The sequence below is a fragment of the Ascaphus truei genome, chromosome 9 (genome assembly GCF_040206685.1).
Source record: "Ascaphus truei isolate aAscTru1 chromosome 9, aAscTru1.hap1, whole genome shotgun sequence".
In the NCBI taxonomy this organism is placed as follows: Eukaryota; Metazoa; Chordata; class Amphibia; order Anura; family Ascaphidae; genus Ascaphus; species Ascaphus truei.
The window spans coordinates 43,768,826-43,795,433 of record NC_134491.1 but is presented as its reverse complement, the minus strand read 5'-3'; the positions used below and the strand labels follow the sequence as shown (position 1 = coordinate 43,795,433).

The 26,608-nt window shown below is 43.9% G+C and overlaps 1 long non-coding RNA gene across 1 annotated transcript; it reads left to right on the top strand.

The window, feature by feature from the left end:
- The first annotated feature begins 7,783 nt into the window (after window positions 1-7,783).
- Window positions 7,784-18,114, top strand: LOC142502898 (uncharacterized). Its single transcript, XR_012803889.1, has 3 exons — window positions 7,784-7,843; window positions 13,562-14,641; window positions 15,926-18,114. It is a non-coding gene; the product is annotated as an uncharacterized LOC142502898 (long non-coding RNA).
- Window positions 18,115-26,608: the final 8,494 nt, after the last annotated feature.

Sequence of the window (26,608 nt, the reverse complement as noted above, 5' to 3'; positions counted from 1 at the left end):
AACCTACATCTCGCCAGCTTTAAAAATGTCCAAATTCAGAAACGTGCGAACGCCATCTAGCGGCTGTTCGCGCCAATAACATGGCGCGATTTTCTTCAATTTTCTCCGCCAACTAAAGTTGGCAAGAAGCAGGAGCTCGCCGGTTATAGGGAAGAAAAAAAAAAAGCGCGATTTTTTTTTTCCCTTTCAGCAGCGCGCATCTCCTCATTTACAATTCTCCACATGCAGTAATGCTAAAAATAGCGGATTTCGCCCATTTCTGCATATGGAGAATAAAACTCTCCATTAAACCTACTTTTTATTCCCCTCTCCAATTTTAAATAGCGCTGCACTCTGCATGAGGCCCTAACTGTCCATGCAATGTCTGTAAACTGAATGTATAACCCCTGTTCATTGTTTAATGTAACTGTCACAGAAGACACGAATACTTTGAAGCTACTCTCCCTTGATTAAAATAATTGACACCTTGAGTGGGCCATCTACATGGACCCCCCCCCCCTCCCCGCCCCAAGTAAGTTCCTTTGAAGCTCAGAGCAGCTCAAAGAAACAGTCCTGACCGGTTCCAAACTCAGCATTTTGTTTTTTGTTACAAGAAGTGTAGCTCATTAACCCCTCAAGCACCAGAGGGATTAAAAAATACCTATTACCTCATGACAGTAACCATGTATTGTTATCATATCTCTGTGCCCAGGACATGCTTGGAAACGAGAGGTAACTCGGTGTATTACTTCCTGGTAACACATTTTATAAATAAATAAATACATTTATCCCAAAGTCTCCGTCGGTCAAACCCAGGCATAGAGCAGGCCAAGAAGGATCTCAAATTGGACCCAGGATGGGATGATGAAGCCGACGTTGAATTGGCACCAGTATTGTCCCAGTTCTGCCGCTGGGAGACTTTAATAATTGCCCCGTCCGACTTCGGCATCCCAACCAATGTGGAAAGTCCTGTCAGGGGGAAAGAGGACCTTCTCTGCATCTTTTATTGACTTGCATTGGGATGAGGAAGAAAATAAGATAATGAGACATTTAGCAGCTACAAACCTTTACTTCTCCCTGATAAACAGGGACAGTGCTAAAAGGCCTTAGAGGTTGTCTGTGCTCTACACCCATGGTCCTTTTTGCTTAGGCTGTATGGAGATAGTACAGTAAGTTGCATCTAATGTGCCTATTTTATACTTTATTCTCTTTCTATCAGGCAGACACTCGGTGGCCAGCTACAGCGTCCTGCAATCCCAGCTACAGCGACCTACAATCAAAGCTACAGCGTCCTGCAATCCCAGCTACAGCGTCCTGCAATCCCAGCTACAGCGTCCTGCAATCCCAGCTACAGCGTCCTGCAATCCCAGCTACAGCGACCTACAATCCCAGCTACAGCGTCCTGCAATCCCAGCTACAGCGTCCAGCAATCCCAGCTACAGCGACCTACAATCCCAGCTACAGCGTCCTGCAATCCCAGCTACAGCGTCCTGCAATCCCAGCTACAGCGTCCTGCAATCCCAGCTACAGCGACCTGCAATCCCAGCTACAGCGTCCTGCAATCCCAGCTACAGCGACCTGCAATCCCAGCTACAGCGTCCTGCAATCCCAGCTACAGCGTCCTGCAATCCCAGCTACAGCGTCCTGCAATCCCAGCTACAGCGTCCTGCAATCCCAGCTACAGCGTCCTGCAATCCCAGCTACAGCGTCCTGCAATCCCAGCTACAGCGACCTGCAATCCCAGCTACAGCGTCCTGCAATCCCAGCTACAGCGTCCTGCAATCCCAGCTACAGCGTCCTGCAATCCCAGCTACAGCGTCCTGCAATCCCAGCTACAGCGACCTGCAATCCCAGCTACAGCGTCCTGCAATCCCAGCTACAGCGTCCTGCAATCCCAGCTACAGCGACCTGCAATCCCAGCTACAGCGTCCTGCAATCCCAGCTACAGCGTCCTGCAATCCCAGCTACAGCGTCCTGCAATCCCAGCTACAGCGTCCTGCAATCCCAGCTACAGCGTCCTGCAATCCCAGCTACAGCGTCCGGCAATCCCAGCTACAGCGTCCTGCAATCCCAGCTACAGCGTCCTGCAATCCCAGCTACAGCGTCCTGCAATCCCAACTACAGCGTCTTGCAATCCCAGCTACAGGGTCCTGCAATCCCAGCTACAGCGACCTGCAATCCCAGCTACAGCGTCCTGCAATCCCAGCTACAGCATCCTGCAATCCCAGCTACAGCGTCCTGCAATCCCAGCTACAGCGTCCTGCAATCCCAGCTACAGCGTCCTGCAATCCCAGCTACAGCGTCCTGCAATCCCAGCTACAGCGTCCTGCAATCCCAGCTACAGCATCCTGCAATCCCAGCTACAGCGTCCTGCAATCCCAGCTACAGCGTCCTGCAATCCCAGCTACAGCGTCCTGCAATCCCAGCTACAGCATCCTGCAATCCCAGCTACAGCGTCCTGCAATCCCAGCTACAGCGTCCTGCAATCCCAGCTACAGCGTCCTGCAATCCCAGCTACAGCGTCCTGCAATCCCAGCTAACTAACAGCTGCTGCTCTTCAGAACCAGCCTTAGAAACCCGAGGCTCAAGTGGCTCTGCTGAATATTCTCTCGGCAGAAGAAAAACTCTAAAGCCGGAGGACAGAAAAAAACCAATGGTCCTTTAACTCAGAGAGCGGCCCGATTTAAGGAATTACAAAAAATGGGTTTAAAATATGCAGTTATTCCAATTCTCATTAAATCCGTCATTTGTATTCCTTTCCGCAGACAAACACTTCACCGGGGAATTGTTGGCCTAAAGATGAATAACAGACCTCTTTGCTCTGCATGCTCTGCATGCTCTGCATGCTCTGCACAGAATCACAGACCTCTTTGCTCTACGTGCTCTGCACAGAATCCAGACCTCTTTGCTCTACGTGCTCTGCACAGAATCACAGACCTCTTTGCTCTGTGTGCTCTGCACAGAATCACAGACCTCTTTGCTCTACGTGCTCTGCACAGAATCACAGACCTCTTTGCTCTGCATGCTCTGCACAGAATCACAGATCTCTTTGCTCTGCGTGCTCTGCACAGAATTACAGATCTCTTTGCTCTGCACAGAATCACAGACCTCTGCTCTGCGTGCTCTGCACAGAATCACAGATCTCTTTGCTCTGCACAGAATCACAGACCTCTGCTCTGCATGGTCTGCACAGAATCACAGATCTCTTTGCTCTGCACAGAATCACAGACCTCTGCTCTGCATGGTCTGCACAGAATCACAGATTTCTTTGCTCTGCATGCTCTGCATGCTCTGCACAGAATCACAGACCTCTTTGCTCTGCATGCTCTGCACAGAATCACAGACCTCTTTGCTCTGCATGCTCTGCACAGAATCACAGACCTCTTTGCTCTGCATGCTCTGCACAGAATCACAGACCTCTTTGCTCTGCATGCTCTGCACAGAATCACAGACCTCTTTGCTCTGCATGCTCTGCACAGAATCACAGACCTCTTTGCTCTGCATGCTCTGCACAGAATCACAGACCTCTTTGCTCTGCGTGCTCTGCACAGAATCACAGACCTCTTTGCTCTGCGTGCTCTGCACAGAATCACAGACCTCTTTGCTCTGCGTGCTCTGCACAGAATCACAGATCTCTTTGCTCTGCATGCTCAGCACAGAATCACAGATCTCTTTGCTCTGCATGCTCAGCACAGAATCACAGATCTCTTTGCTCTGCATGCTCTGCACAGAATCCCAGACCTGTGTGTTCTGCATTAAAACATGAAATTGCTGAAGTGTTATTTTCTGGGAATCTCAGGAAACAGATTTCCAGCATCTCAGGGACAAAAAAACTCTGTACAGACATACCCGGTTTAAGGACATTCACTTTAAGTGCACTCGCGAGTAAGTACATATCGCCCAATAGGCAAACGGCAGCTCACGCATGCGCCTGTCAGCACATCCTGAACAGCAGTACCAGCTCCCTACCTGCACCGAAGCTGTGCACAAGCGGGGAGATTATAGAGCCTGTTACAAATGTGTTATTTACATCAGTTATGCACGTATATGACGATTGCAGTACTGTACATGCATCCATAAGTGGGAAAAGGTAGTGCTTCACTTTAAGTACATTTTCGCTTTACATACATGCTCCGGTCCCATTGCGTACGTTAATGCGGGGTATGCCTGTATAGTGATTATGAAAATATTAGGAACTAGCTGATATACCCGGCGTTGCCCGCGATTTAATGTTCTGGCTCCCCCTTTCTCTCCGCTCCCCCTCTCTCTCTCCCTTCCACTGTCTCCCCCTCTCACAGCAATACGCCCCCCCCTTCCTTGACAGCTCCATTCCCCCCCCCCCTGTTGCCAGCTGGGATCCCCCTGTGTTTGGCAGCTGAGCTGACTGAGGGGGTAAGTGTGTGTTATATATATTATTAGGGTTCCCTTTCCCTACAAAAACACCACTAATTATTTGACTGTCTCCTTTCAATTTATGTCAACTCCAATATATGTTGAGTTCACTTTCTAAAGGAAGATGTAAGGTTGCGGGTTCTTATAATGGCGTCTGATCCGGTATCTCTCATTACCACATGAAGTTGTGTTATTAATAAGTTGGCCCCTTTTAGCTTATTGCTTTCGACAATTTTAAGATGTTTAGGATTCCAGACACTGCAAAAAATAATCATACAAAATAGTCTTTAGAGTATGAAAAAACATCTCTAAGGACTTTTTAGAAGCAACGTCGTAGAAGAAAGCCATTGTTGAGCAAATCGTGCATACATCCACTTTTTCAGCCTGGCCAAATAATTTTTGGTAATAATATTATTCTGACCTTGTGTCTACGTAAACTCCTTCAGTAGAAGACTCAAAAGCATACGCTCGAACAAGAGAAGAACATTTTGATTATCTCCTTCAGTACTTTGACTATTTGAAATAATTATGTCATTTTTTTCCCCCATTCGAACTCTTAAACATGTCGACTATCATGATTTCTTTAAATTGCCATGCAAATCACACCTATTATTTTGCTATTCAAGAAAGCTACATCTTAGCTATAGATTGGGGACCGTGCATAGTGTTTGTCTTGGTGACGTTCTAATGAATATATATGGCATTGTGTTGTGATAGTTATCACTAGTATTTTGCTGGCTCAGATTCCTCCTGTATTACCAGGGCTGTAAGAGTAAGTGTTTATGGAAGCATGGCTTCTGCAGTGTCCATAAATATGCATCATTCGGAGAAGGGTACAATAAGCAGAGAGCCTGATCTATGGACAGAGGGGTGTGGAGCCATTGAAAGGATACAGGAAACATCCTTCAAATCCTCTCAGTATTTGTTCAACACCTATTCGGTAACTTTTAGCATCAGTAACTGGTGAGTACTGTTAGTGACGCTCTCAATGTATACTACCTCCTGACTCCTGAACATATATACATCTCATATCCGGGGTATTTATTTACTTCTGTTCGGTGATTATAGGGTAAGGGGATGGAATGTATAGTGCCCTATGCCAGGGGGGCTCAACTCCAGTCCTCAAGCCCCCCCCCCTACCCCCAACAGGTCAGGTATTTAGGCTATCCCAGCTTCAGCGCAGGTGGCTCAATCAGACTGAGCCTCAGATTGAGCCACCTGTGCTGAAGCAGGGACTGATTGAGCCACCTGTGTTGAAGCAGGGACTGATTGAGCCAACTGTGCTGAAGCAGGGATATCCTGAAAACCTGACCTGTTAGGGGGGACTTGAGGACTGGAGTTGAGCGCCCCATCTCTATGAATATTAGTGGGCATAGGATTGCGAGGATCAAGTGCAAATAAGAGGGGGTATGAGCCAAATATTGGTGGGAGAGATAGCTACTTAATATTATTGCCTAATAACACTTGCCGTGAAGCCAGTGCTGTTGCCGCCATCCGTCTGTTTGGTGAGACAATAGTTAGCGAATGATACAACATCTGGGAGCATTTACGTTCGTCACACTATCTCCCACTTGGGTGTGACGGTCTCCCAAGCTTTCGGACACTTCCTTTTCCTCTGCGTGTTGTGCTCTTTCTCATTGTAAACTGCAATCATGTTTAAAATTGACGTTTTTCCTTCCGAGCGCATTGATCCTCGGTCTCGTGCTTCCAGTCTCATGTCCATCTGGCAGACGTCCTTAAACCGGAAATGGGGGCACACAGCTGGCCTTTTATCTACTGAGAGTTCTCCGTACCGGGCACCCTTAGGAATACGGCGGTCATCCGTTCCCCAAATATGGCACAGCCATGTAAGACGCTGTTCACAATGGGGGGGAGAATGTACTTTAGATCTTGGCCTATTCCAAGACTTCTGTGTTCATACATTTTCTTTGCCAAGAGATTCCAATGATGCCACGGTGGCAATAAATATGGACGCCGTTTATTCACTTTTCATTACTGGAGGATTCCGTGCCGTATAAAAGCGTGCTGATATACTCTGATTTTGGTATTTATCTATGATTGTCCTGTAATCCCGTGCTGCACTCTCTTGTAACGTACTAATGATGGTTGATTCCTTCCCAATGTGGATGTTTAGTTTGACTTCTAAGGACAGGTTGTCGGTGACAGGGGGGCCCTGGTAGGTGAATTTGTGCGTCTAATACATGGCCACCTACAGTAATGAGTAATAGTGTTGTAGTTCCCTGCGCCGTGACGGGGGTTTTCTTAGTGCTTATGTTACGACCGAACTCTTGGCAGGCAGATTAAATATAACAGATCGTTTGTGGTGTGAGCCGTCACCGCAGCATTGTCAGCAAATAGTAGTGAATCGATCAAAACCAAGCACACGTGTGTCTTCTGGTTAAGATTAAATCATTTCCAACTGACCGTGTGTACGTAAACTCCTTCAGCGGAAGAGTCAAAAGCAAATGCTCCAACAAGAGAAAAGAACATTCCAAACAATGTCAGGGGAAGGACACAGCTCTGCCGGGCTCTGCCAGACTGTGCCCGGCTCTGCCAGCCTCTGCCGGGCTCTGCCAGACTGTGCCGGGCTCTGCCAGACTGTGCCGGGCTCTGCCAGACTGTGCCGGGCAATGTCAGACTCTGCCGGGCTCTGCCAGACTCTGCCGGGCTCTGCCAGCCTCTGCCGGGCTCTGCCAGCCTCTGCCGGGCTCTGCCAGCCTCTGCCGGGCTCTGTCGGACTCTGACGGACTCTGACGGATTCTCTGCTTCACATGTCAAAGGCCTCAGATGTTGATCTGTTGAAGTTGATGGTACCATTCATGCGATCACGAAAAGAGCAAACTGTACTAAGTAGTGTACGGGGACATACAATCTTTTACAGTGAATAGACATTTTCTGCTGACCAAATGAAAGGCCTTGGCCAGACCTATGTAAGCGCTCGTAGAGAGGAGGTTGTTGCTCTCTGTGCTTTTCTTGCATTTGTGTGACTGAGAACACCATATGTATACTATACCTACAGGCCCCGAAACCATGTGGAACTCAGGTATATTTGATCTGCCCGAATCTGTATTCTGGAGAATGCAGCGCGAGCCTTTCCGCCTGCGCTTTAAACTGAAATACCACGACCGTTATTACAATCACTTCTATCCCCTTTGTTCTCAGTGTTATAACATGTGCGTCTCGCGACATTGCTCCTTGTCTGTAACAGAGGGTGAGAAGCTTGTGTAACTGATGAATTAATTCCCCCACCTGATTACTTCACATCTTATGTTAGGGCCTTTCCCGCTAAGCAGTGCACAAAGGGGGTGACCACCGGTGATAAGCAGCATGGCAGACGGGCCTGGGGAGGAACAGTACAGCTGCAGTGGGAGATAAGGATAGAAATGTGAACAGAAACAAAAAGATAAACAGAGCATTTCCTACCAAGGAATCGTTAATTTATGGAACATTTCCTCTTAGGACCAAAGCACTGGTATGTTAATACGGACGGTATGTTAAAGCAGTGGCATGTTAATACAGACGGTATGTTAAAGCAGTGGTATGTTAATACGGACGGTATGTTAAAGCAGTGGTATGTTAATACGGACGGTATGTTAAAGCAGTGGCATGTTAATACGGACGGTATGTTAAAGCAGTGGTATGTTAATACAGACGGTATGTTAAAGCAGTGGTATGTTAATACGGACGGTATGTTAAAGCAGTGGTATGTTAATACGGACGGTATGTTAAAGCAGTGGCATGTTAATACAGACGGTATGTTAAAGCAGTGGTATGTTAATACAGACGGTATGTTAAAGCAGTGGTATGTTAATACGGACGGTATGTTAAAGCAGTGGTATGTTAATACGGACGGTATGTTAAAGCAGTGGTATGTTAATACGGACGGTATGTTAAAGCAGTGGTATGTTAATACGGACGGTATGTTAAAGCAGTGGTATGTTAATACGGACGGTATGTTAAAGCAGTGGTATGTTAATACGGACGGTATGTTAAAGCAGTGGTATGTTAATACGGACGGTATGTTAAAGCAGTGGTATGTTAATACGGACGGTATGTTAAAGCAGTGGTATGTTAATACGGACGGTATGTTAAAGCAGTGGTATGTTAATACGGACGGTATGTTAAAGCAGTGGTATGTTAATACGGACGGTATGTTAAAGCAGTGGTATGTTAATACGGACGGTATGTTAAAGCAGTGGTATGTTAATACGGACGGTATGTTAAAGCAGTGGTATGTTAATGCGGATGGTATGTTAAAGCAGTGGCATGTTAATACGGATGGTATGTTAAAGCAGTGGCATGTTAATACGGACGGTATGTTAAAGCAGTGGCATGTTAATACGGACGGTATGTTAAAGCAGTGGCATGTTAATACGGACGGTATGTTAAAGCAGTGGCATGTTAATACGGACGGTATGTTAAAGCAGTGGCATGTTAATACGGATGGTATGTTAAAGCAGTGGTATGTTAATACGGACGGTATGTTAAAGCAGTGGTATGTTAATACGGACGGTATGTTAAAGCAGTGGTATGTTAATACGGACGGTATGTTAAAGCAGTGGTATGTTAATACGGACGGTATGTTAAAGCAGTGGTATGTTAATACGGACGGTATGTTAAAGCAGTGGCATGTTAATACAGACGGTATGTTAAAGCAGTGGTATGTTAATACGGACGGTATGTTAAAGCAGTGGTATGTTAATACGGACGGTATGTTAAAGCAGTGGCATGTTAATACGGACGGTATGTTAAAGCAGTGGTATGTTAATACAGACGGTATGTTAAAGCAGTGGTATGTTAATACGGACGGTATGTTAAAGCAGTGGTATGTTAATACGGACGGTATGTTAAAGCAGTGGCATGTTAATACAGACGGTATGTTAAAGCAGTGGTATGTTAATACAGACGGTATGTTAAAGCAGTGGCATGTTAATATGGACGGTATGTTAAAGCAGTGGTATGTTAATACGGACGGTATGTTAAAGCAGTGGCATGTTAATACAGACGGTATGTTAAAGCAGTGGCATGTTAATATGGACGGTATGTTAAAGCAGTGGTATGTTAATACGGACGGTATGTTAAAGCAGTGGTATGTTAATACGGACGGTATGTTAAAGCAGTGGTATGTTAATACGGACGGTATGTTAAAGCAGTGGTATGTTAATACGGACGGTATGTTAAAGCAGTGGTATGTTAATACGGACGGTATGTTAAAGCAGTGGTATGTTAATACGGACGGTATGTTAAAGCAGTGGTATGTTAAAGCAGTGGTATGTTAATACGGACGGTATGTTAAAGCAGTGGTATGTTAATACGGACGGTATGTTAAAGCAGTGGTATGTTAATACGGACGGTATGTTAAAGCAGTGGTATGTTAATACGGACGGTATGTTAAAGCAGTGGCATGTTAATACGGACGGTATGTTAAAGCAGTGGTATGTTAATACGGACGGTATGTTAAAGCAGTGGCATGTTAATACGGACGGTATGTTAAAGCAGTGGCATGTTAATACGGACGGTATGTTAAAGCAGTGGCATGTTAATACGGAAGGTATGTTAAAGCAGTGGTATGTTAATACAGACGGTATGTTAAAGCAGTGGTATGTTAATACGGACGGTATGTTAAAGCAGTGGTATGTTAATATGGACGGTATGTTAAAGCACTGGTATGTTAATACAGACGGTATGTTAAAGCAGTGGCATGTTAATACAGACGGTATGTTAAAGCAGTGGTATGTTAATACGGACGGTATGTTAAAGCAGTGGTATGTTAATACGGACGGTATGTTAAAGCAGTGGTATGTTAATACAGACGGTATGTTAAAGCAGTGGCATGTTAATACGGACGGTATGTTAAAGCAGTGGCATGTTAATACGGACGGTATGTTAAAGCAGTGGCATGTTAATACGGACGGTATGTTAAAGCAGTGGCATGTTAATACGGACGGTATGTTAAAGCAGTGGTATGTTAATACGGACGGTATGTTAAAGCAGTGGTATGTTAATACGAACGGTATGTTAAAGCAGTGGTATGTTAATACGGACGGTATGTTAAAGCAGTTTTATGTTAATACGGACGGTATGTTAAAGCAGTGGTATGTTAATACGGACGGTATGTTAAAGCAGTGGTATGTTAATACGGACGGTATGTTAAAGCAGTGGTATGTTAATACGGACGGTATGTTAAAGCAGTGGTATGTTAATACGGACGGTATGTTAAAGCAGTGGTATGTTAATACGGACGGTATGTTAAAGCAGTGGCATGTTAATACGGATGGTATGTTAAAGCGGTGGTATGTTAATACGGACGGTATGTTAAAGCAGTGGCATGTTAATACGGACGGTATGTTAAAGCAGTGGCATGTTAATACGGACGGTATGTTAAAGCAGTGGCATGTTAATACGGACGGTATGTTAAAGCAGTGGCATGTTAATACGGATGGTATGTTAAAGCAGTGGTATGTTAATACGGACGGTATGTTAAAGCAGTGGTATGTTAAAACGGACGGTATGTTAAAGCAGTGGTATGTTAATACGGACGGTATGTTAAAGCAGTGGTATGTTAATACGGACGGTATGTTAAAGCAGTGGTATGTTAATACAGACGGTATGTTAAAGCAGTGGTATGTTAATACGGACGGTATGTTAAAGCAGTGGTATGTTAATACGGACGGTATGTTAAAGCAGTGGCATGTTAATACAGACGGTATGTTAAAGCAGTGGTATGTTAATACGGACGGTATGTTAAAGCAGTGGTATGTTAATACAGACGGTATGTTAAAGCAGTGGTATGTTAATACGGACGGTATGTTAAAGCAGTGGTATGTTAATACGGACGGTATGTTAAAGCAGTGGCATGTTAATACGGACGGTATGTTAAAGCAGTGGTATGTTAATACTGACGGTATGTTAAAGCAGTGGTATGTTAATACGGACGGTATGTTAAAGCAGTGGTATGTTAATACGGACGGTATGTTAAAGCAGTGGCATGTTAATACGGACGGTATGTTAAAGCAGTGGTATGTTAATACGGACGGTATGTTAAAGCAGTGGTATGTTAATACAGACGGTATGTTAAAGCAGTGGTATGTTAATACGGACGGTATGTTAAAGCAGTGGTATGTTAATACGGACAATATGTTAAAGCAGTGGCATGTTAATACGGACGGTATGTTAAAGCAGTGGCATGTTAATACGGACGGTATGTTAAAGCAGTGGCATGTTAATACGGAAGGTATGTTAAAGCAGTGGTATGTTAATACAGACGGTATGTTAAAGCAGTGGTATGTTAATACGGACGGTATGTTAAAGCAGTGGTATGTTAATATGGACGGTATGTTAAAGCACTGGTATGTTAATACAGACGGTATGTTAAAGCAGTGGCATGTTAATACAGACGGTATGTTAAAGCAGTGGTATGTTAATACGGACGGTATGTTAAAGCAGTGGTATGTTAATACGGACGGTATGTTAAAGCAGTGGTATGTTAATACAGACGGTATGTTAAAGCAGTGGCATGTTAATACGGACGGTATGTTAAAGCAGTGGCATGTTAATACGGACGGTATGTTAAAGCAGTGGCATGTTAATACGGACGGTATGTTAAAGCAGTGGCATGTTAATACAGACGGTATGTTAAAGCAGTGGTATGTTAATACGGACGGTATGTTAAAGCAGTGGTATGTTAATACGAACGGTATGTTAAAGCAGTGGTATGTTAATACGGACGGTATGTTAAAGCAGTGGTATGTTAATACGGACGGTATGTTAAAGCAGTGGTATGTTAATACGGACGGTATGTTAAAGCAGTGGTATGTTAATACGGACGGTATGTTAAAGCAGTGGCATGTTAATACGGACGGTATGTTAAAGCAGTGGCATGTTAATACAGACGGTATGTTAAAGCAGTGGTATGTTAATACGGACGGTATGTTAAAGCAGTGGTATGTTAATACAGACGGTATGTTAAAGCAGTGGTATGTTAATACGGACGGTATGTTAAAGCAGTGGCATGTTAATACGGACGGTATGTTAAAGCAGTGGCATGTTAATACGGACGGTATGTTAAAGCAGTGGTATGTTAATACGGACGGTATGTTAAAGCAGTGGCATGTTAATACGGACGGTATGTTAAAGCAGTGGCATGTTAATACGGACGGTATGTTAAAGCAGTGGCATGTTAATACGGACGGTATGTTAAAGCAGTGGCATGTTAATACGGATGGTATGTTAAAGCAGTGGCATGTTAATACGGACGGTATGTTAAAGCAGTGGCATGTTAATACAGACGGTATGTTAAAGCAGTGGTATGTTAATATGGACGGTATGTTAAAGCAGTGGTATGTTAATACGGACGGTATGTTAAAGCAGTGGTATGTTAATACGGACGGTATGTTAAAGCAGTGGTATGTTAATATGGACGGTATGTTAAAGCAGTGGCATGTTAATACGGACGGTATGTTAAAGCAGTGGCATGTTAATACGGACGGTATGTTAAAGCAGTGGTATGTTAATATGGACGGTATGTTAAAGCAGTGGCATGTTAATACGGACGGTATGTTAAAGCAGTGGTATGTTAATACGGACGGTATGTTAAAGCAGTGGCATGTTAATACGGACGGTATGTTAAAGCAGTGGTATGTTAATACGGACGGTATGTTAAAGCAGTGGCATGTTAATACGGACGGTATGTTAAAGCAGTGGCATGTTAATACGGACGGTATGTTAAAGCAGTGGCATGTTAATACGGACGGTATGTTAAAGCAGTGGCATGTTAATACGGACGGTATGTTAAAGCAGTGGTATTTTAATACGGACGGTATGTTAAAGCAGTGGCATGTTAATACGGACGGTATGTTAAAGCAGTGGTATGTTAATACGGACGGTATGTTAAAGCAGTGGTATATTAATACGGACGGTATGTTAAAGCAGTGGCATGTTAATACAGACGGTATGTTAAAGCAGTGGTATGTTAATATGGACGGTATGTTAAAGCAGTGGCATGTTAATACGGACGGTATGTTAAAGCAGTGGTATGTTAATACGGACGGTATGTTAAAGCAGTGGCATGTTAATACAGACGGTATGTTAAAGCAGTGGTATGTTAATACGGACGGTATGTTAAAGCAGTGGTTATGATGCCATCGTTAGCTAAGCAGATAAACATGTAAAACCTTCATTTTTTTCACAGGATACCAATAAGTAAAACTGTTACTTTTGAGTGGGATGGAATCATTCTAAGGAAGCCGGTAGCTTGATATGTTTCATTGTTACTTTGGCCCACTACATGAAATAGTACTGGGCCTTGAGATCGCGGGGCAGACGTTTGAATAGAGCTTAGATTTTATTTTTTGTTAACAGCCTGGTTTATAATTATTAGTGTCCTGTAAAAAAATGTTATATACATGTAAACTCCGTTATAACGCGACCCGTTATAACGAGAAACGGTTTTTAACGCGGTTTTCCCGTGGCTCCCGTTTAAAAAAAAAATGAAATTTAAATTTTAATTTTTTTTGCACACTGCACACACTGCACACACTGCACACACTGCACACACTGCACACACTGCACACACTGCACACACTCACTGCACACACTGCACACACACTGCTCACACTGCACACAGCACACACTCTCACTGCACACACTGCACACTGCACACACACTGCACACACACTGCTCACTGCACACACTGCACACACTGCACACACTGCACACACTCTCACTGCACACACTGCTCATACTGCACACACTGCACACACACTGCTCACTGCTCACACTGCACACTGCACACACTCTCACTGCACACACTGCTCACTGCTCACACTGCTCACTGCACACACTCTCACTGCACACACTGCTCACTGCACACACTGCACTTTCACATTCCCATATATGCAGTGCTGGTAACTTCCCCCTCCCCCACCAAAAGCTTTGTTTGCACATGAATAGAGAGGAATGCGATGGCCACTGAGCAGCCTTGGGGACATCTCTGTTAGCGTTTAGTAAACTTTAGTCTGTGCTGTCCATCACCTGCTGACCAAGGAACCCATGAGCTGACGACAATCTGAGCTGATATTCCAGGGGCTGCGTCTGACTCGTGAGAAATGAGCCACGTGACAAGTTGGCATTGCCAGCAGAATGAATGAACTGGTAATGCATCAGTTATGCAGGATCCTTTGCCGAGCACTCTAACCAGCTGTGGAACATCAGCGCTGTCCCCACGTGGTCCAAAGTGAACCAAGGCCTGGTCCGCATTTACAAGACAGAGGTGAGTGAGCCGTGGGGCACACAGGAGGTGCCCTACCCCGTACAAACCGCACATGTCTCGCGTATGGGAAAATACACAACGTTAACCCATTCACTGCCACATGCACGAAGGGGTTACAATCTAGCAGCACACTTGTGTGTAACGCGCCAATATAAGCCGTAGCGCAGTACAATTGGGTTGGAGGACGGAAACGCTGCCATCTCCTGTCCCGCGGGCTGTCACGCGGTGACAGGGGGAAGCGGGGACCGGAGGGACATCCCCGCTGCCATCTCCTTCCCCGCGGGCTGTCCCGCGGTGACAGGGGGAAGCGGGGAGCGGAGGGACATCCCCGCTCCCATCTCCTTCACCGCGGGCTGTCACGCGGTGACAGGGGGAAGCGGGGACCGGAGGGACATCCCCGCTGCCATCTCCTTCCCCGCGGGCTGTCCCGCGGTGACAGGGGGAAGCGGGGAGCGGAGGGACATCCCCGCTCCCATCTCCTGCCCCGCGGGCTGTCACGCGGTGACAGGGGGAAGCGGGGACCAGAGGGACATCCCCGCTCCCATCTCCTGCCCCGCGGGGTGAAGGGTGCTGCTTGGGGGGAGAGGGTGATGATGCGCCGATGCGGCGGCCATTTTTTTTCCCGCGACCTGTTACTAACGCGGTGGTCTCGGGGTGGACCCCGAGGACCGCGTTATAACGGGGTTTACCTGTATATATATATATATATATTGATCCCTTGAAGAAGTCACTCACGTGACGAAACGCATTGGACATAGTGACGCATGACGCACTGACGTCATTTTACTAACAAGGAAGTGTGTATGCGGATTTGCAGCAGCTACATGTGGCTTTCAATCGGCGATTTTGCTGGACATTGAGTTAGAGGAGAGAGGCTTTTTTCATTCTACTGCTGGGGTGGCGCTCTCACATGGTGTCGTGTGGACAGTCCCTCTGTTATATTGAAGGTCCCATTTAAGCGCCACGAGCACCACATCCCTGGATCCAGCTTCATCACCACTGAGGTGGATTACATCAACTCTCCCCTCAATTGCCTTGATGACATCTGACTGATAAGAATCTGCCTTGTATACATCAGCTCTGCATATTGCCTTGAAGATATCCTGGCTGCATCTTCCCCCTCTCCACTCCCTGGAAGTTTACAGATTGTCTCCCATGAATGTTTGTTATATATTTCAAGGTAGTGCGTGTCCTGGCGGCCTCTCTTGCAATTGAATACATTTATGTGTTTTTTTATAACAGTATTATGCTATGGAGCTGGTGCTTCTTCTCTTGTTCTTGTAGATTTCGTTGATCTGGCAAGATCATATAGAAGCTGCCTCCCCATATAGTGACTGGAACACCTTTTCTGGACTTGTTTTCATCTATTTAATTGGACTGGTTTGTTTTATTTTTTCACTGTTTCATCTGATTACATTCACCAAATGTTTTTTCCTTTTGTGTTTTTTTTATATATAACTTATTTCAGTTATATATATTATTATATTCAATTATAAAGTTCATTTCACACCATTATATTTCAACACAATTGTCAATGCACCAATTTTAGAACACACCAACACCCACACACTGATAGCACTACTCTCTCTTTTCTGTATGTGTGTATATATGTATATATATGTATATATATGTATAAGCACTTTGAGTTGATTTTATATGAAACAGCTGTCTGTGGGTGGTTTTCTGGGTATGCACCTTAACCCTGGCTGTGCTCAAAGCTGTGACCATGCAGCAAGCTTAAGCCTATAGGGAACCATGTTAAAAATGGTTTTTGAAGCAAAAAGTGGCACTGTGTGCTCATTTGCATGTCATTTCCCAGAATCCCTTGCTGCAGTGGAAGTGCTGTGTGCTGGGTGATAATGGGGAAAGGCGGGGTTGCAGACCTGCCTAAGACATGCAGATGAGCATACAGTTGTATTTACATTTGCATATATATATATATATATATATATATATATATATATATATATATATATATATATATATATATATATAATCAACTCAAAGTGCTTCTTTCCAAATCCTTGATACAAACTGTCTGGGAGAACTTCAGGCAGGGTGAGACAGGCAGGGTGATTCGCCTCTCAGATAAAGAAGAGACTTTCCTAAGAAATCTCTAGTTATATGGAAGGAACAAATAAACCCACTTTCTCTGAGAAGAAATGGCTGATACTGTTTATCACCAAGGAAACGTCTGGCTCGAAAGAGTGAAATAAAGTTGTGTGAAACCAATTTTCTAAATCTGTAAGAACTGAAAAGAGATTAAAAGGTCTTTCTGTGGTTTTGTTAAACCTGGCATGAATGTAGGTTACATGTATTACTTAATGCTATTTACAAGGAGATGTCTACTCCTTTCTGCTAGCAACGCTCTACTTGTGCACAGTCAAAGAGAAACAGAGAGACAGAGATACAGTGGCAGAGAGACAGAGAGACAGAGAGACACAGAGACACAGAGACAGTGGCAGCGAGACAGAGAGACAGTGGCAGAGAGACAGAGAGACAGAGATACAGTGGCAGTGAGACAAAGAGACAGAGAGACAGATATACAGTGGCAGTGAGACAAAGAGACAGAGAGACAGAGATACAGTGGCAGAGAGACAGACAGAGAGACACAGAGACAGTGGCAGAGAGACAGAGAGACAGAGAGACAGAGAGACAGTGGCAGAGAGACAGAGAGACAGAGATACAGTGGCAGTGAGACAGAGACAGAGAGACAGAGATACAGTGGCAGAGAGACAGACAGACAGAGAGACACAGAGACAGTGGCAGAGAGACAGAGAGACAGAGAGACAGAGAGACAGTGGCAGAGAGACAGAGAGACAGAGATACAGTGGCAGTGAGACAAAGAGACAGAGAGACAGAGATACAGTGGCAACGAGACAGAGAGACAGTGGCAGAGAGACAGAGATACAGTGGTCAATGTGTATTAGTATATTGTATCCAACATCGTCCTGCTGTGCTCAAACCTCCTGATTTGGTCTGAGAATTGCACCCAGTGTCCAAAGAACAGACTGAACATGATCCACCCTGAGAAGCCACAGAACTTCAGCACCACCAGCTCCTCTCCCTCAACACACCCTGTGTCTTCCATCTCTCCCTTCTACCATTTTAATCAGGGACAGGCGTTCTGTCCTCAAGAACCCCCATTACAGGCCCAGTTATAAAGATATCCCTGCGTCAGCACAGGTGGGGCAGACAAAATGACTGAGCCACTGATTGAACCTGACCTGTTTTTGGCACCAGGACTAGAGTTGCCCACCCCTGATTTAGAGTAATTTCTTTGAATCAGGGACATCTCTACCGACGTGTGCGAATGTTAAAAGAATGTTTTGGGATGTTACATTGTTGTTTTCCTTCCACCCATTGTGTTACATGGCAGAGTTGGCGTCTTAGAAATAAATTATCATTCTAATAATAACCACTGTGGCCCCTCCCACCGCAAAGACGTCAATGTGTCCAATGATTTATTTATTTATTTGTGAAATGTTTTACCAGGCAGTAATTAATACACTGAGGGGCTCATCCTACACGCGTGCATAAAAAAAATTGCCGGCCCATTTAAATCGCCGTTTTTGTGAGCGTTGCTATCATGGTATCAGAAAGCCTCGATTACCTGTGATAGCAAAATTCCCAAAACGGGCGAGTAGCCGGCGGTGTGATGATCGCTTCTCTGAAAAGGCCAAATCCGGCGATTCCTTTCTGCTGCAGAGAGAGCTGCTCAGAGAGAGCCGTCTCTCCCTGCGCAAATCTCGCCCCAAATTAATGTTTTTTAATATAAATTTAATTACTAGTGTAGATGAGCAGGGGGTCTCTGGAGCAGAACCGTGTTGATTTGAGGTCCGAAGACCCCCTGCTTTCCGAGATACAGGCCCCGCTATAGGGTGCCGTTATCTCCTATGCATTTTCTTCCCACAGTCACGTGACGTGGCACATTTAAATGCTTAGGAGATACTGGCACCCCATAACAGGGCCTGTATCTCGGGGGTCCCCGGACCCGAAATCAGCACGGTTCTGCTCCGGAGACCCCCTGCTCATACACTAGTATTAAAATGTATATTAAAACAGCTGCTACCCACAATAAACATAAAAAACACAACAACACTAATACCCACCTCCTCTACCCCCACATGATTGATACCAGAGGCCGCGGGTGTCCGGGGGTCCTCAAGTGGTCCCTTGAATGTCTGTGGGCCCTTGGGTGGTCCCCGCGGGTGTCCGGGGTTCTCAGATGGTCCCTGTGGGTGTCTGTTGGCCCTCGGGTGGACCCTGCAGGTATCCGGGGGTCGTCAGGTGGTCTCTGCCGGTGTGTGGGCCCTCGGGTGGTCCCCGCGGGGGTCCTCAGGTGGTCCCCATGGGTGTCTGTGGGCCCTCGGGTGGTCCCCACAGGTGTCTGGGGGTCCTCAGGTGGTCTATGCGGGTATGTGGGCCCTCGTGTGGTCCCCGCGGGTGTCTATGGGCCCTTGGGTGGTCCCACGGGTGTCCAGGGGTCCCCAGGGGGTCCCCGTGGGTGTCTGTGGGCCCTCGGGTTGTCCACGGATTGAAATGTGAGACAGCTTTAGTTTTGAAAGAGCTGAGACTGGTGGCGGCTGTGAGAGTCTCTGGTAGACTGTTCCAGTTTTGGGGTGCATGGTAAGAGGAGGAGGAGCGGCCGGATACTTTGTTGAACCTTGGGACCATGAACAGTCCATTGGAGCCAGATCTCAGATGATAAGTGCTGCGTGTGGTAGGGGTGAGGAACTTGTTCGGGTAGATGGGTAGCTTGGCCAGAAAGTATTTGAAGGCAAGACAGGAAAAATGAACTTTGCGCCTAGACTCAGGTGATGACCAATCTAGTTCTTGGAGCATTTCGCAGTGATGTGTGTTGTAGTTAAATTGTAGGACAAAGCAACATATTGAGTTGTAGATGGTGTCTTATGTGCTAAGGTGAGTTTGGGGTGCTCTGCATATACAATGTCACCATAGTCTATAATTGGCATTAGCATCTGCTGTGCAATACGCTTTCTGACCAGCAGGCTTAGGGAGGATTTGTTCCTATAAAGTACACCTAGTTTGCCATAGGTTTTGTATGTTAGGGTATCAATGTGATAGTCAATGATATTGGGGTCAGTAACCCTTTGGGCTCTGCACATACTTGCCTGCCACAGCTATCACTGACCTGCTGTCGCCACTTTCAGCAAATAGGTGTCTTCTGAGCTCTGCCAGTGGGTTTCAAAGAAGTCAAGAGACATAAAAAGAGAGATACTTCTATGCATTTTTCCTACATTCAATTTGCTTGAAATGTCTCTGCAGGATGAAAGGGCGAAAAGTGCAGAAAAGTGCAGAAAGCACCACGTTCCGTTCCAGCATATTAGCAAAAGAAAACCTAATCGGCTTTGGAAACTGCCCATTCTGTGTTATTATTAAGCGGAAATGAATGCTGCTGTCATAGAGACTGTCCTTAAATCTCACAGCTTGTAACACATTTCTCAGACATCAAAACACTGGCGAGATTACAAGGCGAGAGGGAAAAATGATTTCCATTATAACACAACCTTATCTTCTGAACTGTAATCACAATTTAGGAACTCATCAGGATTGCTCTGGAAATATAGCTTTAAATTACCTCCCGAGCCTTTGGCCCAGTAATGAGAGATGCCAAATCAGTTTTAATGGTTCTAAGCCAACGTCAGCTGAGCCGAAATCACAAATAGAGGCAAAACCTGACAAAACGAACTAACTGGAGAGGCAGGCGCCTGTTCAGAGTGCAGTGAAGTCGTCTTTCCCGCGCTGGAAGAGATTTTAGTGCAAGTGAATGTAGCACAGTAAAGATATCTTAGGTCTGTTATACAGTATGTGCGGCCGAGCGCGCGTGCGTGCCTGTGCGAAGGCGCGTGCACGTGCTGCATACGCTTTGTGTGTATACTGTGCGCGAGTGTATATATGTGTGTGTGTGTTTAAATAAGTTTGCAAATAAATAAATCCTTTAATAATTTTTTTTATAACATTGTACATACATACATACACACACACACACACACACACACACACACACACACACACACACACACACACACACACACACACACACACACACACACACACACACACACACATATACATATAAACACACACACACATATACACATATACACATATACACATATACACACATACATTTTCAGCGGCGCAAATTCATTCTTTTTCTCATCCTCTCCCCTGTCAGCCAGTTCCACGCTCCCTACCGTGCACGCGCGGCACCATTATAGAATGGCTGATTAAACTCAGCCAACTAAAACTGCCGCACGCACGGTGTAGCGCGCGCACGCACTATAGAACCGGCCTTATGGAATAAGTGTCAGGAATTTCTCCTTCACGTCTTCCTGCTATCAGATAAATAGAAAAAAAAATCTCATTGAAAAGCAATGGGACATTATACACTGAGGCAAAGAGGGGTCAGGGAAAGCTACTTGGGATGCCCCTAAAACAGGGGACTCGATGAAATAAGAAGTAAGACAAAGGGTGCTAAAGGCAAAAATCCTAGTCAAGGAACAGCATAGCAAAAGCGAGAGACAAATGGCAGGTCAAATTAATGCAAAAATATCATTTAATGACTGAAGAGTCATAGGGCCTCATGCAGAGAGCATAGAATTTTAAAATTGGCGAATTTCATAAAAAGTAGCTTTTTTGGAGAGTTTTATTCTCCATATGCAGAAAAGTGCGAATTCTGCTATGTTTAACATGGATGCGTGTGGCGAGTTTAAATTGGCGAGATGCGCGCTTCAGAAACGTGTAAAAACAAATTTGCGCCTTTTTTTTCCCCTTTACTATAGGCGGCGAGCGCCATCTTGCCATCTTTTCCTGGCGCGGCAAAAATGCGAGAATCGCGCCATTTTTTGGCGCGAACAGCCGCTACTTTCCGTTCGCACCTCTCTGCATTCGGAGAGTTTTCAAAATGGCGAGATGGAGGTTCTCGCCAGCCGCGAGGCGAATTTTATCAATTGAAAAAACAAAATGGCGCGTTTTTCGGAACTCGCCATTTTCTGCCGGTTTCTGCGCGAAATTGTACAAAAAATGGCGAATTTCGAAATAACGATGCTCTCTGCATAAGGCCCTGTGACTCTTCAGAGATTATACACTGATATATCTGTTGCTGCTTTGTTGCACTAATCCTGCAGCCAGGAGTCTGATAAAGAACCTCCAGCAAACCCAGATTCCTGTATCTCATATCCTGTCAATGATACAGGATCAAAGGAAAAGAACTGTCCCCCACTTACCTCCACCCTGGATATCACGTTTTGCTGCTTAATTTATCTGCTCCATGGTTAGAAAGTCTGAGATACATTGTGGATCATTTTGCTCCTGAGCTGAAAGGGATGAAAAGGTGCTATAGAAATACATGAATTTCAAGAATAATCCTGACACAAAACAAGTTATGTTGAGTAAAAAAGTGACCTGCATCGTGCAGGGTACAGCAAATAAAAATATCACCTGTGAGCACAGTCACATCTCAGACATGTCTGCAACCCTGCCCTTCTCCATTATCTGTTAGCATATAATGCTTCCACTGCAGCCAGGGATTCTGGGTAATGATATGCAAATTGGCACACATTGTGACACTTTTTGGCTTCGAATCCATTTGACAAAGTGAGAATATGATGCAAGGAGGGGGGGGGGGAGGTCTGACATAACAGTACTGGGATCTAAGCAGCCATTTTAAGTCAGCACCCATCTTAGGTGCCTCATATTGTCATCCATCTTGTCTATTTGTCTGTATGAGTGTTGGTATGACAAGTTAGGTTTAAAAGACAATTTTTTCTTTTTCTGCTCCTAAAGTTTTAAGTGATAATAAGCCTTTCAGCTAAACCACAAGACCTTGAAGATGGGAGAAAAGCGCAAATGTTATAAAAATAAAATATAGATAAAAAGCACGTCTCGCATTCCGAGGGAGGTTCCCATGAAATCTTGTATGTAGAGGAAAGGTCACCGGCCTGTATAAGGAGTTATAGCTGAGTCATTTCATTTTTAATATGAATCTCATAGTTATGCTATTAACTCAATGGGTCCATATTCATAGTTTGTTTATCTTATATGCTTACGTAATGACGCACACGCAACCTCGTATAGGGGGCGTGGGCTTAGTATTTTGGGTATAAATAGGACCTGTATGCCAGTATTTCGTTGGGGGAGTTTTATTTTGAAACTCCCTTCTATGTGTGCACACGTACACTGAAAGAAACTTATTTGTTATTCTGCAAATGATCCTCAGATTGTGACTCTTTTATTCACACTTTTCACACATTTTAACATGGATCTCTATAAGCTTCTGCCGGCTGTATTGCACAGCTTTTCAGCACAGCCTGGGTTACAGAATAATTCTCTAACACATAAGAAGCATGCAGACTGGCATTGTTACCCATACCCATTATCTGCTATAAATGTCCATGTTTATAGTACCTTACATGAACATGTAAATAATGATAGAACATTGCTACCTCTTCATTTCCAGCAGTTTCATGCAAATGGCAGATTATTTTTTCTAGAGATGAATCATATGAGCTTTTCTTGGCTGCTGAACCAAGACGTAGACGACATAAAGCCAGGAAAGCCCTATATCAGAGGGGGCCGACTCCAGTCCTCAAGAGCCACCAACAGGTCAGGTGTTAGGGATATCCCTGCTTCAGCACAGGTGGCTAAATCAGTGGCTAAGTTGAAGACTGCACCAACTGTGCTGAAGCAGAGATATCCCTAATACCTGGCCTGTTGGTGGCCCTTGAGGACTGAAGTTGGCCGCCCCTGGTGTAGTAAATACACTAATGTGGCTTATGAGAACACGGAGAAGTCCATCCATCCCCCATACCTTCATCTTAACAGAGTGATCCTAATACAGGACACATCCCACCGTACAATGGCAACACAAAACCAGGACTGGATCCTTGTCACACGGTGTAAAACAGGTGGGCTGCTACTGTATTCATCCACGTTTTAAAACAGGAGCGGATGATAAAATGAATTAAGTTGAAAGCATCTATCCGTATGTGCTCATCAAGATAAGGAATTCTGTGTCCCAGTGTTTGGTTTTGGCCCAAATTCCATGTTTTATTAAGATTGAATTAATCAACATCTACTGTACAGGCTGATTCTGTGAAGAACTGCACGCAGGTCTCTGTATAAATATAAATATGCATATAAATGGAGAGATGATTAGTGAACTTTAACCTGGCTGGTAATTATTTGTCAGTATGACTAATGCAAAAATTATTATTAGCATTTTCCAATTCCTTTAAGATTAGAGTTTAATATATCATAGTTTGAAAAATAATGCAGCTGATTATGACTGAAAAAACAAATAAAAAATGGTTGAAACAAAAAGAAAAAGAATGCAGCCTGTTAATAATTAAAATATATGATAATAAGCGCACACATAAAATTACCTGTGAAAAAATAAACATAGGTAAAGTGGTAAACTGCTAAAGCCCCTGTTTCCCCTTAAAGCTGCAGACCAAGCAATATCCTACATGTGTGTTTTTTAAATAAATCAGTTCTGTACTATGAGAAAATACTTGCAGCATTTAAAAATAAAACAACTCTGAATTACATTTTTTTTATGTATTATAATGTAACAAGCATTTACTGTTTCTATAGCAACTATTTGCAAAGTCACATCCCCTTCCTCTTCTGAAACAGGCTCTGGCACGCCCCTTTTTGAGCCCTGCCTGGTCACATGATCTTCCCCACAGAACTTTGCATCTTTGGTCCTTTTCTGCTGCACTGCCAGCCATTTAGTGAACCCCCGAGCCGAATCTTCACCTATCACTTACAGGAGAATATATCGATTGGCAACTTAGCTAATTACTTATCATTGTTTGGATTGTATTTATGCACATATTAAGGGAGGGGGGATAGCAGCTTGGACGGCTGCTTTAAAGGAATCACCTTCCAATGAATCCATATAATATATTAACAACAAATATAGGGAAAACCTCAATCGTCAAATTAATGATATATTACAAATGAGGACGCCGCCAGTTTAGATAATTGCAAAATAAATTATTCAATAATTCAAATTATTCAATAATTATAGCAAAATGACAATTAAATATGAACCCAGCCATGCTCTCATCCACGCCCCCCTGCCACCACTTCCCCTGCAAATGGTGTTAACCTACAGTATCTAATTTAATACTGACTAACCTTAAAACTCAACCCACAAATCAGACATCCCAATAGCCGGCACTCATGGTTACTGTCCCACACCCACAGTCACTCCTACCACCCATCATGACTAAGCCCTGCCATCTACCGCACTTATTCCCTCACCTGTCGTCTCTGTAACTCTCCCAACATACCTCTTAGATTGTAAGCTCTTCGGGGCAGGGATTTCCTTTCCTATTGTCTGATTTTGCTGCGCTTATTGTATTATTATAATTCCCTGTACTGTATTCTTTGTGAAGCGCTGAGTACACTTTTGGCGCTATATAAATACATTTCGAACAATCCAGGAGGAGCATATATGGGATAAAGAGAAAGAGAGAATACACAATTTAAGTGCAGATGTATGGAATGCAGAAATCTGTCTGGATCTCCCTCAAGGGCACACTCAGCAGTATATAGATGTATATAGGAGAGATAAGAGAACACTACATAGCGCGATCAGTCTGATAAACTAAATGTATGTATAAAAGATATAAAAGTGCGCACTTACAATGTGCATAAAAACAAGCATTTCTCACATAATTAGTGAGAAACTGAGGGTCACCGCACTCTCGCCGCCTCCCCTGGATCTTCCAAGCCTCCTTTCCGTGTAGTCTGCTGTCAGGGCCTGTCTCGTTGCGCCCGTCAAAGCGTGTGACGTCACGGCTCCTCGGCTAGAGAACTACGGATCGCCTTCAGGTCCAAAAAGATGCCACTCTACGCGTTTCGCCCAGTCTGAATGGACTGTATCCGGCTTCGTCAGGAGTGTGTGTGCTGAGGTAAATGGACCCCTTATATACCTTCATAAGTTAATTATACAATTAAGCTAAAATAATTAGATCAGTCCTAATGGCACAGGTTTCTTTCTTGCATAGAAAAGAGATATGAACATATATATTGTATGAATGTATCACAAGACCCACATGACTATAATAATACCCTACACGAAATAATTCACATATTATATAGGATATGAACCTTCATTTAGACTATATAATATTTGCAGAGGATAGAATGATTATATCTTGTATCGATAAAGAAGTATAGTTTATGATAATAAAAACTCATTGGACAATTAGTCTACTAGTATAAAGAGGAGGGGAGCAATCATGAATGGTACATTAGAACATTATTTAGAAAACTTTAACGATATATTATCTTATCTTATATCTACTAATTGATTGTAAAGAGGAAGAGGGCAATCATAAATGGTACATTAGAACATTGTCTTAAATGTAGTTAATTAATCTCAAATAGATATAAACCTTTAATGGGAGGATCATTAATGAGTATTGCTAGAGGGACGAGACAACTCCCCATTTTAATAAATATGCCTAAATATATATATATATGAAAGTGGAAAAATATATATTATAAAATGTGAACATATATTAATTGATATATATATGTGAATACTTGGGGGTATAGAAATGACGTTTCATTTACATGAACAGCAAACCATTCAATCATTGCTGATATAATCTGATCATATTATGAAATGGGATAACAAATAACATATTATACATTAAGATGAAAATACCTATCCATTACATATATATATATATACATTTATTCAACATAACAATTGTTCTACAGTGTAATTCATAAGGAACAAATATTAATGATAGTAACACAATATGGTGATGACTTCTATTTAAAGATATAATTATACAGACATGATTATAGTAATGTTTATATCCTTAGACGCAGATGGCTTGGACGAAAAAAGGAAGCAGGAAGGAACAGAAGAAAAAACGAAATCATTAAATATAACCACATATTTATATCAAAAAAGGT